The following is a 19026-nucleotide window of genomic DNA, read 5'->3' as shown; positions in this document are numbered from 1 at the left end:
AAAGAAAAGCATTTTGGGGAGTATCATCATCTTAATAACTGCAATCCTGCCCAGCCATGTTAATGGTAGCTTCTGCCAATTGTTCAAATTTCCTTTAATCTCCGACCACGTCTTCACATAATTATTTTGAAACAAGTCAATGTTCTTGCTTGTGATAGTTATTCCCAAATATTTTATCTTCGGGACTACTTTACAGTTAGCCGCTTCCTCTAATTTCTAATAATTTTAATGTCTAAATTTTTTGTAATACATTTAGATTTCTTTATTTATTTTAAAACCCGAAACCTCTCCATACAATTTGATTACCTCTAATAATTTTGGAACGCTCTGTGTTGGATTAGATAAAATACAAACCATATCATCTGCATATGTTCTGATTTTGATTTCCTGGCCTTTTACTCTGAACCCTTCAATTTCATTGTCATCTCTAATTCTTATACTCAAAATTTCCAATCCCAAAATGAATAGTAATGGCGAAAGTGGACAGCCTTGTCTAGTCCTTTTCTGTATATCTATGGCTTTTGTCAGCTGTCCATTTATTTTTATCTTAGCAGATTGCTTAGAACATATTGCCCCCACCGCTTTTCTAAAGCGATGGCCCACCCCATATAAATCCAAGACCTTTTCCAAATAAACCCAGCTGACCTGGTCAAAAGCTTTTTCCGCATCCAAAAAAAAAAACAATGCTAAATCTTTATTAGGGTCGCTCTTCGCTACCTCCAAAACATTCAGAATTGTTCTGACATTTTGGCTCAGGTATCTGTTAGGTAGAAATCCTGCTTGACCCTTATGAATGATCTCTGCTAATGTCTGTTTGAATCTGTTTGCCAAGATTGTAGTAAATAATTTATAGTCACAATTTAGAAGCGAGATGGGTCTATAATTTTTAATTTGATCCAGGTCTTTATCTGATTTTGGGATTAGTACAATTGTGGATTCTTTCCAAGAATCTGGAATCTCACCTTTTTCCAAGTCTTTATTCATTACAGCCACCAGTAATGGTGTCAGCTCTTCTTTAAACGTTTTATAATAAAGTGGGGAAAGACCATCTGGGCCAGGAGCTTTATGTGACCTAATCTTATCTATTGTTTCCATTAGTTCATCTGGTGTAATTAATCTATCTAGATTAGCTTTCATTGCTTCGGTTAATCTTACAGTCTTAGTCTCATTAACAAATTGAATGGTCTTGTCTAAATCTTCCTGTTCTTTTTTATAGAGCTTTGAGTAGTATTTGTCAAAAATTGTCTGGATTTGCTGCAAGTTTGTAATTGTCTCACCATTGTTTCTTATTCTGGTAATCAGTTGGGATTTCTTTGTACCTTTCAGCTGCCAGGCAAGAAATTTGCCTGGCTTGTTTGCATTCTCAAAGAAGTTGTACCTATTGTAACTGATTTTCCTCTCAATATCCTTAGCAATGAACAGATCATAATTCTGGTGTAAGTTTTTCAATTCTGCCAGAATTTCCTTTCGCTGCCCTCTTTTCCTCTCCAGCTCTATTTCCTTTCCTCTAATCTTGACTAATAACTGTAATTACTTTTTATTATTACCTTTGTACCTGTACAGAAGTTGATTATAAATTGTATGATTTTAACTGTATTTGTGGTTAGATTGGCTGCACTAATGCTGGAGCGACCTGAGAGGAGTGCGTTGCCATGGAGACGATGTAGGCTAGAGAGAGAAGTGGGAGGAGCTTAGAGGGGAGAGTTTGAAAAACGACAGTTGATGTTCAGTTAGGGTTTTGGAGTCGGAGTTAGCAGTTGAGAGAGAGAGAGTGGGAAGTAGAGAAGCAGTGTTTGTGAATAGTCAGAGGTTTCTTCAGTTTAGGAAGGCTGAAGGGGAACCCTAATTAGTTTCATTAGAGGACTAAGAGAAGCTTGTTTAGATCACTAGTTAGAAATGAACTAGAGATCTGGGGTTTGATCATGGAAGGATCAAACAGGAAGGCTATTCACCTCAGGAAACATTGTTTAAGAAAGTGCTTCACCACAGTAAAAGTCAATTACAAGTTGTATCATCCAGAAGTGTGAACTGTATTGCAACCAAGTTACATGTAAAGTTCTCAAAGTATTTCCAAGTTTATCAACAGCCTGCAACCATACGCTTTGTTCAAAATAAACTTATTAACTTTTGTTTGAAGACAGTGTCATCTCTATATATCTGCGTCTGGGAACCAGTTCTCATCGGCATTACCTCCCGTTGGTGGCAGTTACCTGAATGACATCTATAATTATCTACACCTTTTATAAATTAGCAAACCTTTGGAGATTTAAACAGTATTAGGTGGAATACCTTCGCAGATTGGCCAGTGTTGCTAACCACAGTAAAAGAAATCCAGTGCAGGCAGGAGAGAGTGGGATACTTTTACAAATTGGTGTCAGTGGTGTGGCAATCTATCACAAATTGATGATATTCAGTAGCATTGGAACGTTCCCTCTTTACAGTACCAAATTGAATTTTGCTGAAATAATACCCCTCTTATTATGGCTTTTCCAGCCTCCCAAACCATTCTATCCTCTAGGTTATCATTGGTGTTGTCTTTCAGGTAGTATTTTAATTCCTTTCCAATTTTATCTCTATGTGTTTGTATCCTCAGAATATAATTGTTCATTCTCCATTCCCCCCTGTTGCTATTTTCTTTTCTTAGTTTCAATAGAATCGGATTATGGTCTGCAAATGTTCTTGCTAGGATCTCTATCTTTTCTGTTCTGCAGATGATGTCTTTTGTACCAAATACCATATCAATTCTGGAGGCTGGTCTATGGGACTAGTATGTAAATTCTCTCCCAGTTGGATTGAGAGTTCTCCAGATATCAAATATATATCCCATTGATGTATTTCTTTCATAAATGAACCCGGTAATCTGCCTTCTTTCTTGTCTTTTTTTATTCTATTACTCCTATCCAACTTTGTATCCATAACCCCATTGAAGTCACCTAGCCAAATCATATCTTTTCCACCATATTCGGCAAGTATACCCGCAAGTGTCTTGTAAAATTCACTTTGTTTGGTATTGGGGGCATAGATACCTACTATGAGAACTGATTTACCTTGGATGAGAACCTTGATTATAAGAATCCTGCCCTCCTTATCTGAGAAAATTACTTCAGGGTACAGCATTTTCTTAATATATATTGCAATCCTATTGGTTTTCTTACCATTACAAGAGGTGAATAACTGGCCCAGTCTTTCTTGCCCCAATAGATGTATATCCTTTTCTACCATGTGGGATTCCACTAAACAAGCTATATCAGGCTTAATTTTTTTCAAGAAGTGAAATACTTTCTTACCCTTTGATCCACTGTTTAAGCCATTCGTATTCCAAACGATAGTATTCAGAGATTTGTTGCCCATTTTAACAGTGCATTTCATAATTACCCTGCTTCCCCCCACCCCCTGCCCCCATCTCCCCCTTAGATAAACTTATATAACTTATATAGCTTTCTCAAACAGAGTCCACTGCTACCCAGCTTCTTCCTCTTCTTTTTTCTCTTCTTCTGGAACAACTGGCGTTTCTTTCTCTTCCTCCTGCTCCGGCTCCTTCTCTTCTTCTGTATGGAACTGATGGTTTTGCCCCAAGTTCTCTTTCTTATTTCTGCCATGTCTTATTTCTTTTTTGTCTTTCTTCTTCCTGTTGGGAATCTTCTTCAGCATCAAAGTCCTTATGGTATTTTCTTAAGAACTGCTCAGCCTTCATGGTATCAGAAATAGAATGTCTCTTAGTTTTGTAGTAAAAGGCCACTCCTTGAGAGTAGAGCCATCGAAAGGATATCTTCTTATGTTTGAGTTTGCTCACTAGGAAAGCAAAGTTTTTCCTTTTTTTCAAGAATCTTCCAGGGATCTCTTTTAGCATCAAAATTTTCTTTCCCCCTATTATAATGGGGGATTCATATTGTTTCTTCAAAATAATATCTTTGCATATTCTTGTGACAACTTGCACAATGCAGTCCCTGGGGAGTTTCTTTTGTTTTGCTATTGCAGAACTCACTCTGTAGCATGCAGATATGGAATCCATCATCACTGAGAGGTCATCCTCCCCCAAAAGTTTTGCCAATAATTTACTTATAAACAACTTCAGATTGTCACCTTCTTCCCCCTCTTGGATCCATCTTAATCATAGAATGTTATCAGCAAGTTTGAGTTCTAGCATGGCCATGTTATCCAACATACTTTCTTGCTTATCATGAAAGAGTTGTTGAGCCCCTTCTGTTTTTTCAAGCCTTTTTAAAATAAGTTTCTGATCAGTGTCCAGTTTGTTCACTTTTGCCTCAGTCTTTTCTTGGTGTTCAGAAATCTGTTTCAGTTCTTTGGTAACTGCTTCCATTGAGGTCTTAAGTTCCACAAACATAGCTTTAATTTCTGAAAGCATCTTATCTTGAGACTGACTTGGTTTTTTTGCCTTCTCTATCGCCACTGTTGACGCTGCAGACGCGTAAGAGGAGATAGGTCCCTTGGGCGTCCGCGGTGACACTTTATCCATAATTGATTGTAGTTTATGAGTGTCTGTTCAAGGTCGCTGCAGCAGTGTTATCTGCCTGAGAGAGATGGAGACGTGCTTGAGAAGGGGTGAAAGAGAAGCCGGGTTCAGCCCACCATCTTTTTCAGTTGCATTTTAAGCATTTTAATCAGCTTGCCTTTTTTTTAAGAGAAGAAAGCAAAGCTCAGTCTCCTTTCTGCTTATATAGAGCTTATGTAGATCTGGCCTTTAAGGTTTTGCTGTCTCCAGTTCTTGTGGGTTTTTTCGGGCTATATGGCCATGTTCTAGAGGCATTTCTCCTGACGTTTCGCCTGCTTAATGGCTCTTCTTGGGAGACACTTAAGGCAATTAAGGATAGTAAACTTTACAAGAAGGAATGTAGAGACAGACTTTGGCAGGTTTCCTTCGTGAGACCACCACGTGGATAGTGTACTTTAAAAAGCAAATATTGCAGTCTTACTTGAATCTGTTGGATATATTGTATGTTGAGAGAGTAGCAAAGAGGACAATATCACGGCGGGAGCTGTCTTCACTTTACGATAAAACAAAGTGATTTTCTGCAGACCAACTCTCCTTTCTCTGTCTCGCCCAAAGATAAGGAATCTGTGAGGAAAAAGTTGCTTTCTCCTCTCACCGCTCATGATTCTTCACGGAGCTCCGGCTCCATGCTGCTGCCTCTCTCCGCTCCCAACCTCGAAGTCCCTAAGTTTGGTCTTGATCAGTTTGCAGGAGGTTGGACCATGGATGATGGGACTTGCAGTACCTAAACTCACTTACTGAAACCACTGTGACCCTAAACCAATGACTAAGTTTGGTCTTGATCAGTCATTGGTTTAGGGTCACAGTGGTTTCAGTAAGTGAGTTTAGGTACTGCAAGTCCCATCATCCATGGTCCAACCTCCTGCAAACTGCAGTAGGATGTAGAGTGGGTCATCGGGGCTCTGTGTGCCAAGTTTGGTCTTGATTGGATATTAGATGAGGATTGCAGCAGTCTTGGGAAGGTAGTGGAGGTACTTGAAATCCCATCATCCATAGTCTGTCCTCTTCGAAAGTGCACCAGGATGTAGTGTTGGTCATGGGGACTCTGTGTTCCAAGTTTGGTCTTGATCAGTCATTGGTCTCAGGAAGTGACTGCAAGTCCCATCATCCATTGTCAAATTTTTCCAAACCACACCAGGATGTAGAGTGGGTCATTCGGGCTCTCTGTGTAAATTGTGGTCTTGATCCATCATTGTTGGCAGTTGTAATCGTCTTAGGAAGGGAGTGCAGGTATTGCAAATCCCATCGCCCATGGTGCATCCTCCGACAAACCACACCAGGATGTAGAGTGCGTCATGGAGACTCAGTGTGCCCTGTTTGGTCTTTATTGGTAATTGGATGAGGGTTGCAGTGGTCTCAAGAATTGAGCAAATGTACTGCAAGTCCCATCATCCATGATTTACCCTCCTCCAAACTGAAACAGGATGTAAATAGGATCATGGGGCTCCGTGTGCCAAGTTTGGTTTTGATCAGTCATTGGTTCAGGGTCACAGTGGTTTCAGAAAGTGAGTTTAGGTACTGCAAGTCCCATCATTCATGGTCTGTCCTCCTGCAAACTGTAGTAGGATGTAGAGTGAGTCATCGGGGCTCTGTATGCCAAGTTTGGTCCTGATTGGACATTAGATGAGGGTTGCAGCAGTCTTGGGAAGGGAGGTCCCGTCATACATGGTCTGTCATCTTCTAAAGTTCACCAGGATGTAGAGTGGGTCATGGGGACTCAGTGTTCCAAATTTGGTCTTGATCAGTCATTGGCGAGGGTCCCAGTGGTCTCGGGAAGTAAGTGAAGTGACTGCAAGTCCCATCATCCATTGCCAAATTCTTCCAAAGTGCACCAGGATGTAGAGTGAGTCATGCGGGCTCTCTGTATAAATTGTGGTCTTGATCCATCATTGTTGGCAGTTGTAATGGTCTTAGGAAGAGAGTGCTAGTATTGCAAGTCCTATAATCCATGGTCCATCCCTGGCCAAACCACACCAGGACGTAAAGTGGGTCATGAGAGGTCTATGTGCCAAGTTTGGTCCTGATCAGTCATTGGATTAGGGTAATAGTGGTTTCAGTAAGTGAGTAAAGGTACTGCAAGTCCCATCATCCATGGTTCATCCTCCTCCAAACTGCAGTAGGATGTAGAGTGGGTCATGCAGTTTCTGTGTGCCAAGTTTGGTCTCTATTGGTAATTTTCTGACACAGCCCCTGGCCTTTTCCCTCAGAATCCTGGAATTGAGGCTAGCCAATCAGAGACCATATGCAAATTTCCTTTTCTCATGTCCCCTTTTCTGTCATGAACCCTATTCTCCACCAGGGGCTCCTGTAGAAGCTGGCCAATCAGAGACCAAAAATTTATTTATTGTGTCATCAGCAACGATACCATTGTATTACAATTCTAACAGAGCAAAACAAACACACAGATTAAAAAGAAAAAGAAAAAAACACACAGATTTTGCAAACTTGGTAGTTGGTTAAATGTCCTTTGACCAGTATCTGGCCACTTGGAGTGCCTCTGGCATTGCCGCAAGAAGGTCCTCCATTGTGCATGTGGCAGGGCTCAGGTGGCATTGCAGCAGGTGGTCAGTGGTTTGCTCTTCTCCACACTCGCATGTCGAGGATTCCACCCTGTAGCCCCATTTCTTAAGATTGGCTCTGCATCTCGTGGTGCCAGAGCGCAGTCTGTTCAGCGCATTCCAAGTCGCCCAGTCTTCTGTGTGCCCAGGGGGGAGTCTCTCATCTGGTATCACCCATGGATTGAGGTGCTGGGTTTGGGCCTGCCACGTTTGGACTCTCGCTTGCTGGGGTGTTCCAGCGAGGGTCTCTGTAGATCTAAGAAAACTGTGTCTTGATTTAAGTTGTTGACGTGCTGGCTGATGCCCAAACGGGATGAGCTGGAGATGTCTCTGCCTTGGTCCTTTCACTATTGGCTGCCCATTGAATGTCAGGTGGTGCAATACCGGCTAAGCAGTGTAATTTCTCCAGTGGTGTGGGGCGCAGACACCCTGTGATAATACGGCATGTCTCATTAAGAGCCACATCTAGTGTTTTAGTGTGGTGTGATGTGTTCCACACTGGGCATGCATACTCAGCAGCAGAGTAGCATAGCGCAAGGGCAGATGTCTTCACTGTGTCTGGTTTGATCCCCAGGTTGTACCAGTGAGCTTTAGTATGATGTTGTTTCTAGTGCCCACGTTTTGCTTGATGTTCAGGCAGTGCTTCTTGTAGGTCAGAGAACGGTCCAGAGTGACTCCCAGGTATTTGGGTGCGCTGCAGTGCTCCAGTGGGATTCCTTCCCAGGTGATCCTCAGAGCTCCGGATGCTTGTCTGTTCTTAAGGTGAAAGGCGCATGTCTGTGTTTTAGATGGATTAGGGATCAGTTCGTTTTCCCTGTAATAGGCAGTAAGAGCACCTAGAGCTTTGGAGAGCTTCTTTTCAACCATCTCAAAGCTCCCTGCTTGAGTGGTAATGGCACGATCATCAGCATAGATGAAACTCTCTGTCCCTTCTGGCAGTGGCTGGTCATTTGTGTAGATGTTGAACATGGATGGAGCAAGCACCCTCCCCTGAGGCAGGCCAAAAATGAAGTAGCACCACAGAGGCAGCCAATCAGAAAGCTGGCACATACACTTCTGCCACACCACCCACTTCCGCTGCATACAAACTATGACTTTTATTATATACTAGCTTGGGGATCCGGCGTTGCCCGGGTTATTTGAGAAAGGACTACTGTGTCCAGTTTGGCCTTTATCTGTTATTTATATGGTGGGCAGTAGTCTCAGGAAGTTAGTGAAAGTACTGCGAGTCTCATCATTTGTGTTCCATCCTCCTCCAAACTGCACCAGGATGTAGAGTGGGTCATGCGGGCTCTGTGTGCCAAGTTTGGTCTTGATCAGTCATTGCATGAGTGTCGCTGTGGTCTCAGGAAGTGAGTGAAGGTACTGCAAGTCCCATTATCCATTGTCTGTCCTGCTCCAAACAGCACTGGGTTGTAGAGTGGCTTGTGAGGAGTCGGTGTGCCAAGTTTGGTCTTGATCGGTCATTAGATGAGGGTTGCAGCAGTGTTGGGAAGTGAGTGGAGGTACTTGAAGTCCCATCATCCATGGTCTGTCATGCTTGAAAGAACAGCAGGATGTAGAGGGCGTCATGGGGGCTCTGTGAGCCAAGTTAGGTCTTGATCAGTCATTGGCGAGGGTCCCAGTGGTCTCAGGAAGTGAGTGAAGTAACTGCAAGTCCCATCATGCTTGTCAAAAATTCTTCCAAAGTGCAGCAGGATGTAGAGTGGGTCATGTGGGTTGTCTGTGTTAATTGTGGTCCTGATCCATCATTTTTGGCAGTTGTAATGGTCTTAGGAAGGGAGTGCAGGTATTATAAGTCCCATCATCCATGGTGCATCCTCCTCCAAACCATAACAGGATGTAGAGTGCATCATGATGACTCTGTATGCCAAGTCTGGTCTTTGTCGGTAATTGGATGAGGTTTGCAGTGGTTTCAGCAATTGAGTCTAGGTACTGGGAGTCCCATAATCCATGATCCATCCCCATTCAAACCACACCTGTGCGTAAAGTGGGTCATGAGAGGTCTATGTGCCAAGTTTGGTCTTGATCACTCATTGGATGAAGGTCACAAAGGTCTCGGAAAGTGAGTGATGGTACTGCAAGTCCCATCATCCATTGTTCATCCTCCTCCAAACTGCAGTAGGATGTAGAGTGGATTGTGGATGCTCTGTGTGCCAAGTTTGGTCTTTATCGGTAATTGGATGAATGTTGCTGTGGTTTCAGGAAGTGAGTGAAGGTCCTGCAAGTCCCATTATCCATGGTCCACCCTCCTCCAAGCGCAGCAGGATGTAGAGTGGGTCATGAGGGCTCTGTGTGCCAAGTGTAGTTTTTATTGGTCATTGGATAAGGGTCGGAGTGGATTCAGTCAGTGAGTGAGGTTACTTGAAGTCCCATCATTCATGGTCAATCCTCCCCTGAACTGCACCAGGTTGTAGGGTGGGTCATGGGAACTCTATGTGCCAAGTTTGGTCTTGATCAGTCATTGGATGAGTGTTGCAGCGGTCTTGGGAAGTGAGTGAAGTTACTTCCAGTCCCATTATCCATGTTGCACCCTCCTCGAATCTGCACCAGGATGTCGAGAGGGTCATGGATGCTCTGTGTGCTAACTTTGGTCTTGATCTGTCATTGGATAAGGGTTGTACTGGTCTCGGGAAGTGTGTGGAGGTACTTCAAGTTCCATCATCCATGGGCCATCCTCCTCCAAACTGCAGTAGGATTTAGAGTGGGTCATGGGTGCTCTGTGTGCCAAGTTTGGTCTTTATCAGTATTTGTTGGGGGCCACAGTGGTCTGTATGATCCAAAGTATTGAAAAATACTACAAACCCTATCATCCATTGTCCTCCCTCCCCCAAACCTCACCAGGACGTAAAGGGTGTCATGGGAGTTATGTGTGACAAGTTTGGTCTAGTTCAATCATTGTTGTGGGTTGCAGCAGTCTCGGAAAGCAAGTCCCATCATCCATGGTCTACCCTCCTCCAAACCACAGTAGGATGTAGAGTGGGTCATGGGGGCTCTGTGTGCCAAGTTTGGTCTTTATCGGTGTTTGTTGGGGGCCACAGTCGTCCATGGGAACCAAACTTTTTGAAAGTACTACAAATCCAATAATCCGTGGTCCACCTCCCCCAAACCGCAGCAGGACGTAAAGGGGGTCATGGGGGTTATGTGTGCCAAGTTTGGTGCAGATGCATCACCGTGTTAGTTGCTGTGGCCTGTGAAAGTTGCAGCCAATAAGAAAACTGCCACATACATTTCCGCCCTACTTCCCCCCTCAACATACAAACAAACATTCACTTTTATTATATACTAGCTTGGGGACCAGGCGCTGCCCATGTTATTAGAGAAAGTGTATAATGGCGGTTCTGTGTGCCAAGTTTGGTCTTTATTGGTCATTGAATGACGGTTGCTTGTTTTCAAGAACATGATCCCATCATCCCACCAGTGAAGGTACTTGAAGTCCCATCATCCATGGTCAACCCTCCTCCAACAGCAGCAGAATGCAGAGTGGGGAATGGGGGCTCTGTGTGCTAAGTTTGGTCTTTATCAGTCATTGAATTAGGGCCGCAGTGGTTTCAATAAGTGAGTAAAGGTACTGCAAGTCCCATCATCCATTGCCAAATTCTTCCAAACCGCACTAGGATGTAAAGTGGGTCATGTGTGCTCTCTGTGCGAATTGTGATCCTGATCAATCACTGTTGGCAGTTGTAATGGTCGTAGGAGGGGAGTGCAGGTATTGCAAGTCCCATAAGTCATTGGATGAGGTTAACAGCGGTCACAGAATGTGAGTGGTGGTACTGCAAGTCCCATCATCTATCGTTGATCCTCCCCCAAACTGCAGTAGGATGTCGAGTGGGTCATGGGGGCTCTGTGTGCTAAGTTTGCTCATTGGATTAGGGTTGCAGTGGTTTCAGTAAATGAGTAAAGGTACTGCAAGTCCCATCATCCATGATCTACCCTCCTCCAAATGTAGAAAGGGTCATGGGGGCTCTGTGTACCAAGTTTGGTCTTGATCAGTCAATGGATCAGGGTCGCAGTGATTTCACAAAGTAAGTTTAGGTACTGCAAGTCCCATCATCCATGGTCCATCCTCCTCCAAACTGCAGTAGTATGTAGAGTGGGTCAGGGGGGGTCTGTGTGCCAAGTTTGATCTTGATTGCACAATAGATGAGAGTTGCAGCAGTCTTGGGAAGGGAGTGGAGGTACTTGAAGTCCCATCATCCATGGTCTGTCCTCCTCAAAAGTGCACCAGGATGTAGAGTGGGTCATAGGGACTCTGTGTGCCAAGTTTGGTCTTGATCAGTCATTGGCGAGGGTCTCAGTGGTCTCAGGAAGTGAGTAAAGTGACTGCAAATCCCGTCATCCATTGTCAAATTCTTCCAAACCGCACCAGGATGTAGAGTGGGTCATGCGGGGTCTCTGTGTAAATTGTGGTCCTGATATATCATTGTTGGCAGTTGTAATGTTTCTATACTGTAACACTGAATTATTGCTGTTCATATTTGTTGTGAACCGCTGTGAGTCACCTTCGGGCTGAGAACAGCGGTATATAAGTAAGGTAAATAAATAAATAATGGTCTTAGGAAGTGAGTGCAGGTATTGCAAGTCCCATAGTCAATGGAGCATCCTCCTTCAAACTGACCAGAATATAGAGTGCATCATGGAAACTGAGTGCTCCAAGTTTGGTCTTTATCGGTAATTGAATGAGGGTTGCAGTGGTCTCAAGAATTGAGCAAAGGTACTGAAAGTCCCATAATCCATGGTCCATCCCTGGCCAAACCATACCAGGATGTAAAGTGGGTCATGAGAGGTCTATGTGCCAAGTTTCATCCTGATCAGTCATTGGATGTTAACAGCGGTCTGAGAATGTGAGTGATGGTACTGCAAGTCCCAACATCCATGGTCCATCCTCCTCCAAACTGCAGTAGGATGTCGAGTGGGTCATGGGGGCTTTGTGTGCCAAGTTTGGTCTGTACTGGGAATTTTCTGAGAGAGCCCCTGGCCTTTTCTTTCCTCTCTTTGTCATCTCGGAATCTTGGAATTGAGGCTGGCCAATCAGAGACCATATGCAAATTTCCTTCTCATGTCCCCATTTCTGCCATGAAACCTCTTCTCCACCAGGGGCTCCTATTGAAGCTGGCCAATCAGAGACCATATGCAAATAGCACCACAGTGGCAGCCAATCAGAACGCTGGCACATACTCCTCCTGCCACACTTTTGTCCTCTGCATACAAGTTTTGACTTTTATTATATACATAGATATAGACTAGCTTGGGGACCCGGCGCTGCCCGGGGTATTTGAGAAAGGAATTGTGTATCAAGGTTGGTCTTTATCAGTTATTTATATGGCTCGCAGTGGTCTCAGGAAAATAGTGAAGGTACTGCAAATCCCATCATTTGTGCTCCATCCTCCTCCAAATTGCATCAGAATGGAAAGTGGGTTGTGGGGCTCTGTATGCCAAGTTTTGTTCTTGATCAATCATTGGATGAGGGTCACAGTGGTCTCAGAAAGTGAGTTTAGGTACTGCAAGTATCATCATCCATAGTCTGTTCTCCTCCAAACCTCACCAGAATGTTGAGTTGGCCAAGGGGGCTCTCTGTGTCAAGTTTGGTCTTTCTTGGGATTTGGATAAGTGTCGCTGTGGTTTCAGGAAGTGAGTAGAGGTACTGGAAGTCCCATCATCCATCGTCTGTCCTCCTCCAAACAGCTTCGGGATGTAGAGTGGGTCATGGGGGCTCTGTGTGCCAAGTTTGGTCTTGATCGAACATTAGATGAGGGTTGCAGCAGTCTTGGGAAGGGAGTGGAGGTACTTGAAGTCCCATCATCCATGGTCTGTCCTTCTCGAAAGTGCCCCAAGATGTAGATTGGGTCATGGGGACTCTGTGTGACAAGTTTGGTCTTGATCAGTCATTGGCAAGGGTCTCAGTGGTCTCAAGAAGTGAGTGAAGTGACTGTAAGTCCCATCATCCATTGCCAAGTTCCTCCAAACCGCACCAGGATGTAGAGTGGGTCATGCGGGCTCTCCGTGTGAATGGTAGTCCTGATCCACCGTTGTTGGCAGTTGTAATGGTTTTAGGAAGGGAGTGCAGGTATTGCAAGTCCCATTGTCCATGGTGCATCCTTCTCCAAACCGCACCAGGATGTATAGTGCGTCATGGAGACCAGTGGGACAAGTTTGGTCTTGATCAGTAATTTGATGAGGGTTGCAGTTTGAAATAAATTATTAACATTGAAATGTTAGGTTTTGACCTAAGACAGTAGCATAGGGCATAGCCCCAATGTTTTTCATCCATTAACACCCTTATTTATTTGTATACTGCTTCCACTACTGCCTATCAAGAATTGAGCAAAGGTACTGCAAGTCCCATAATCCATGGTCCATCCCTGGCCAAACCACACCAGGACGTAAAGTGTGTTATGAGAGGTCTATGTGCCAAGTTTGGTCCTGATTAGTCATTGGATGAGGTTAACAGGAGTCTCAGAATGTGAGTGATGGTACTGCAAGTCCCATCATCCATGGTTCATCCTCCTCCAAACTGCAGTAGGATGTCAAGTGGGTCTTGTAGGCTCTGTGTGCCAAGTCTGGTCTGTATTGGTAATTGTCTGTCTCAGCCCCTTGCCTTTTACTTTCCTCTCTTTGTCATCTTGGATTCTTGGAATTGAGGCTGGCCAATCAGAGACCATATGCAAATTTCCTTCTCATTTCCCCGTTTCTGCCATGAACTCTTTTCTCCACCAGGGGCTCCTATTAAAGCTGGCCAATCAGAGACCATATGCAAATAGCACCACTGCGGCAGCCAATCAGAATGTTGGAACTTTCAGGCTGGACAATCAAAACGCTGGCACATACTCCTCCCGTTGCACTGCCACACTTTTGTCCGCCGCATACAAACTTTCACCTTTATTATATACTAGCTTGGGGACCCGGCGTTGCCCGGTTTATTAGAGAAAGTGGGTATTGGTGGTTCTGTATGCCAAGTTTGGTCTTTATTGGTCATTGGATAATGGCTGCATTATTTTCAGAAAGTAAATGAAGGAGTGGGTCATGGGGGCGCTGTGTGCCAAATTTGGTCTTTATCAGTCATTGGATTAGAGTAACAGTGGTTTCAGTAAGTGAGTAAAGGTACTGCAAGTCCCATCATCCAAAGTCCATCCTCTTTCAAACAGCAGCAGAATGTAGAGTGGATCATGGGGGCTCTATGTGCCAAGTTTGGTCTTGATTGGTCATTAGAAGATGGTTGCAGCAATCTTTGGAAGGGAGTGGAGGTACTTGAAGTTCCATCATCCATGGTCTGTCCTCCTCCAAACTGCACCAGGATATAGAGTGGGTCATTGGAGCTCCATGTGCCAAATTTAGTCTTGATTAGTCATTGGCGAGGGTCTCAGTGGTCTCAGGAAATGAGCAAAGGTACTGCAAGTCCCATCATCCATCTCCAAATTTTTCCAAACAACACCAGAACATAACGTGGGTCATGAGAGGTCCATGTGCCAAGTTTGGTCTTGATCCGTCATTGGATGAGGTTTGCAGAGGTCTCAGAAAGTGAGTGAAGGTACTGGAAGTTCCATCATCCATGGTCCACCATTCTCTGAAACTGCAGCAGGATGTAGAGTGGGTCATGGGGGTCTGTGTGCCAACTTTGGTCTTGATTGGTCATTAGATGAGAGTTGCAGCCGTCTTGGGGAGTGGAGGTACTTGAAGTCCCATCATCCATGGTCTGTCCTCCTCCAAACTGCACCAAGATGTAGATTGGGTCATGGGGACTCTGTGTGACAGGTTTGGTCTTGATCAGTCATTGGCGAGGGTCTCAGTGGTCTCAGGAAGTGAGTGAAGTGACTGCAAGTCCCATCATCCATTGTCAAATTCTTCCAGACTGCATCAGGATGTAGAGTGGGTCATGCTGGGTCTCTGTGTAAATTGTGGTCCTGATCAATCATTGTTGGCAGTTGTAATGGTCTTAGGAATGGAGTGCAGGTATTGCAAGTCCCATCGTCCATGGTGCATCCTCCTCCAAACTGCACCACTATGTAGAGTGCGTCATGGAGACTCTGTGTGCCAAGTTTGGTCTTTATCGGTAATAGGATGAGCGTGGCAGTGGTCTCAGGAATTGGGGGAAAATACTACAAGTCCCATAATCCATGGTCTATCCCCAGCCAAACACACACCAGGAGGTAAAGTGGGTCATGAGAGGTCTATGTGCCAAGTTTGGTACTGATCAGACATTGGATGAGGTTAACAGTGATCTCAGAATGTGAGTGATGGTACTGCAAGTCCCATCATCCAAATTCGATCCTCCTTCAAACTGCAGCAGGATGCAGAGTGGGTCATGGAGGCTCTGTGTGCCAAGTTTGATCTTGATTAGACATTAGATGATGGTTGCAGCCGTCTTGGGAAGAGAGTGGAGGTACTTCAAGTCCCATCATCCATGGTCTGTCCTCCTCAAAAGTGCACCAGGATGTAGAGTGGTTCATGGGGACTTTGTGTGCCAAGTTTGGTCTTGATTAGTCATTGGTGAGGGTCTTACTGGTCTCAGGAAGTGAGTGAAGTGACTGCAAGTCCCATCATCCATTGTCAAATTCTTCCAAACCACACCAGGATGTAGAGTGGGTTATGCGGGGTCTCTGTGTAAATTGTGGTCCTGATCCATAATTGTTGGCAGTTATAATGGTTTTAGGAAGGGAGTGCAGGTATTGCAAGTCCCATCGTCCATGATGCATCCTCCTCCAAGCTGCACCAGGATGTAGAGTGCATCATGGAGACTCAGTGTGCCAAGTTTGGTCTTTATCGGTAATTGGATGAGGGTTGCAGTGGTCTCAAGAATTGAGCAATGGTACTGCAAGTCCCATAATCCATGGTCCATCCCAGACCAAACCACACCAGGACGTAAAGTGGGTCAAGAGAGGTCTATGTGCCAAGTTTGGTCATGATCAGTCATGGGATGAGGTTAACAGCGGTCTCAGAATGAGAGCGATGATACTGCAAGTCCCATCATCCATGGTTCATCCTCCTCCAAACTGCAGTAGGATGCAGAGTGAGTCATGGGGGCTCTGTGTGGCAATTGTGGTCTGTATTGGTTATTTTCTGACAATGCCCCTGACCTTTCCTTTCCTCTCTTTGTCTTCTCGGAATCTTGGAATTGAGGCTGGCCAATCAGAGACCATATGCAAATTTCCTTCTCATGTCCCCTTTTCTGCCATGAACCCTCTTCTCCACCAGGGGCTCCTATTGAAGCTGGCCAATCAGAGACCATATGCCAATAGCAGCACAGCGGCAGCCAATCAGAACGCTGGCACATACACCTTCCGCCCTCTGTCCTTCCTCTTTCCTTCCTCTGTCCCATACAAACAAACACTCTCTTTTATTATATTTTGGCTTGGGGACCCGGCGTTGCCCGGGTTATTAGAGAAAGGAATTGTATATCAAGGTTGGTCTTTATCAGTTATTTATATGGCTCGCAGTGGTCTCAGGAAGTTAGTGAAGGTACTGTGAGTCCCATCATCTGTAGTCCATCGTCCTCCAAACTGCACCAGGATGGAGAGGGCGTCATGGGGGCTCTGTGTGCTAAGTTTGGTCTTGATCAGTCATTGGATGAGGGTCACAGCAGTCTCAGAAAGCGAGTTAAGGTACTGCAAGTCCCATCATCCATAGTCTCCCTCAAACATCACCAGAATGTTGAGTTGGCCATGGGGGCTCTCAGTGCCAAGTTTGGTCTTTATTGGTATGTGGAGGAATGTCACGGTGGTTTCAGGAAGTGAGTGAAGGTACTGCAAGTCCCATCATCCATTGTCCGTCCTCCTCCAAACAGCACCAGGATGTAGAGTCTCTCATGGGGGCTCTGTGTGCCAAGTTTGGTCTTGATTGGTCATTAGATGAGGGTTGCAGGAGTCTTGGGAAGTGAGTGGATGTACTTGAAATCCCATCATCCATAGTCTGTTCTCCCCCAAACCTCACCAGAATGTTGAGTTGGCCATGGGGGTTCCGTGTGCCAAGTTTGGTCTTCATCAGTCATTGGATGAGGGTCTCAGAAGTTTCACTAAGTGAGTGAAGGAACTGCAAGTCCCATCGTCCATGGTGCATCATCCTCCAAACCGCAAGAGGATGTAGAGTGCATCATGGAGACCCGGTATGCCAAATTTGGTCCTTATCGGAAATTGGATGATGGTTGCAGTGGTCTCAGCAATTGAGCGAAGATACTGCAAGTCCCATAATCTATGTTCAATCCACAGTCAAACTACACCATGGCGTAAAGTGGGTCATGAGAGGTCTATGTGCCAAGTTTGGTGTTGTTCAGTCATTGCTGAGGGTTGCAGCAGTCTCGGAAAGCGAGTAGAGGTACTTCAAGTCCCATCATCCATGGCATGCCCTACTCCAAACCGCAGTAGGATGTAGAGTGGGTCATGGGGGCTCTGTGTGCCAAGTTTGGGTTTGTTCGGACATTAGATGAGGGTTTTAGCAGTCTTGGGAAGAGAGTGGAGGTATTTGAAGTCCTATCATCCATGGTCTGTCCTCCTCAAAAGTGCACCAGGATGTAGAGTGGGTCATGGGGACTCTGTGTGGCAAGTTTGGTCTTGATCGGTCATTGGCAAGTGTCTCGGTGGTCTCAGGAAGTGAGTGAAGTGCCTGCAAGTCCCATCATCCATTGTCAAATTCTTCCAAACCGCACCAGGATGTAGAGTGGGTTATGCAGGCTCTCTGTGTAAATTGTGGTCCTGATCCATCGTTGTTGGCAGTTATAATGGTTTTAGGAAGGGAGTGCAGGTATTGCAAGCCCCATCGTCCATGGTGCATCCTCCTCCAAGCCGCACCAGGATGTAGAGTGGGTCATGGAGACTCAGTATGCCAAATTTGGTCTTTATCGGTAATTGGATGAGGGTTGCAGTGGTCTCAAGAATTGAGCAAAGGTTCTGCAAGTCCCATAATCCATGGTCCATCCCCGGCCAAACCACACCAGAACGTAAAGTGTGACCCAAGTTTGGTCCTGATCAGTCATTGGATGAGGTTAACAGCGGTCTCAGAATGTGAGTGATGGTACTGCAAGTCCCATCATCCATGGTTCATTCACCTCCAAACTGCAGTAGGATGTCGAGTGGGTCATGGGGGCTTTGTGTGCCAAGTCTGGTCTGTATTGGTAATTGTCTGACTCAGGCCCTGGCCTTTCCTTTCCTCTCTGTGTCATCTTGGAATCTTGGAATTGAGGCTGGCCAATCAGAGATCATATGCAAATTTCCTTCTCATGTCCCCGTTTCTGCCATGAACTCTTTTCTCCACCAGGGGCTCCTATTGAAGCTGGCCAATCAGAGACCATATGCAAATAGCACCACAGCAGCAGCCATTCAGAAGGCTGGCACATACTCCTCCCGCCACACTTTGTCCTCCGCATACAAGTTTTGACTTTTATTATATACATAGATATAGACTAGCTTGGGGACCCGGCGCTGCCCGGGTTATTTGAGAAAGGAATTGTGTATCAAGGTTGGTCTTTATCAGTTATTTATATGGCTCGCAGTGGTCTCAGGAAAATAGTGAAGGTACTTCAAATCCCATCATTTGTGCTCCATCCTCCTCCAAATTGCATCAGAATGGAAAGTGGGTCATGGGGCTCTGTGTGCCAAGTTTTGTTCTTGATCAATCATTGGATGAGGGTCACAGTGGTCTCAGAAAGTGAGTTTAGGTACTGCAAGTCCCATCATCCATAGTCTGTTCTCCTCCAAACCTCACCAGAATGTTGAGTTGGCCAAGGGGGCTCTCTGTGTCAAGTTTGGTCTTTCTTGGGATTTGTATAAGTGTCGCTGTGGTTTCAGGAAGTGAGTGGAGGTACTGGAAGTCCCATAATCCATCGTCCGTCTTCCTCCAAACAGCTTCGGGATGTAGAGTGGGTCATGGGGGCTCTGTGTGACAAGTTTGGTCTTGATCCGTCATTGGCGAGGGTCTCAGTGGTCTCAAGAAGTGAGTGAAGTGACTGCAAGTCCCATCATCCAT

This window comes from Anolis sagrei, chromosome Y, assembly GCF_037176765.1.
Source record: "Anolis sagrei isolate rAnoSag1 chromosome Y, rAnoSag1.mat, whole genome shotgun sequence".
In the NCBI taxonomy this organism is placed as follows: Eukaryota; Metazoa; Chordata; class Lepidosauria; order Squamata; family Dactyloidae; genus Anolis; species Anolis sagrei.
This window is presented reverse-complemented; position numbering follows the sequence as displayed.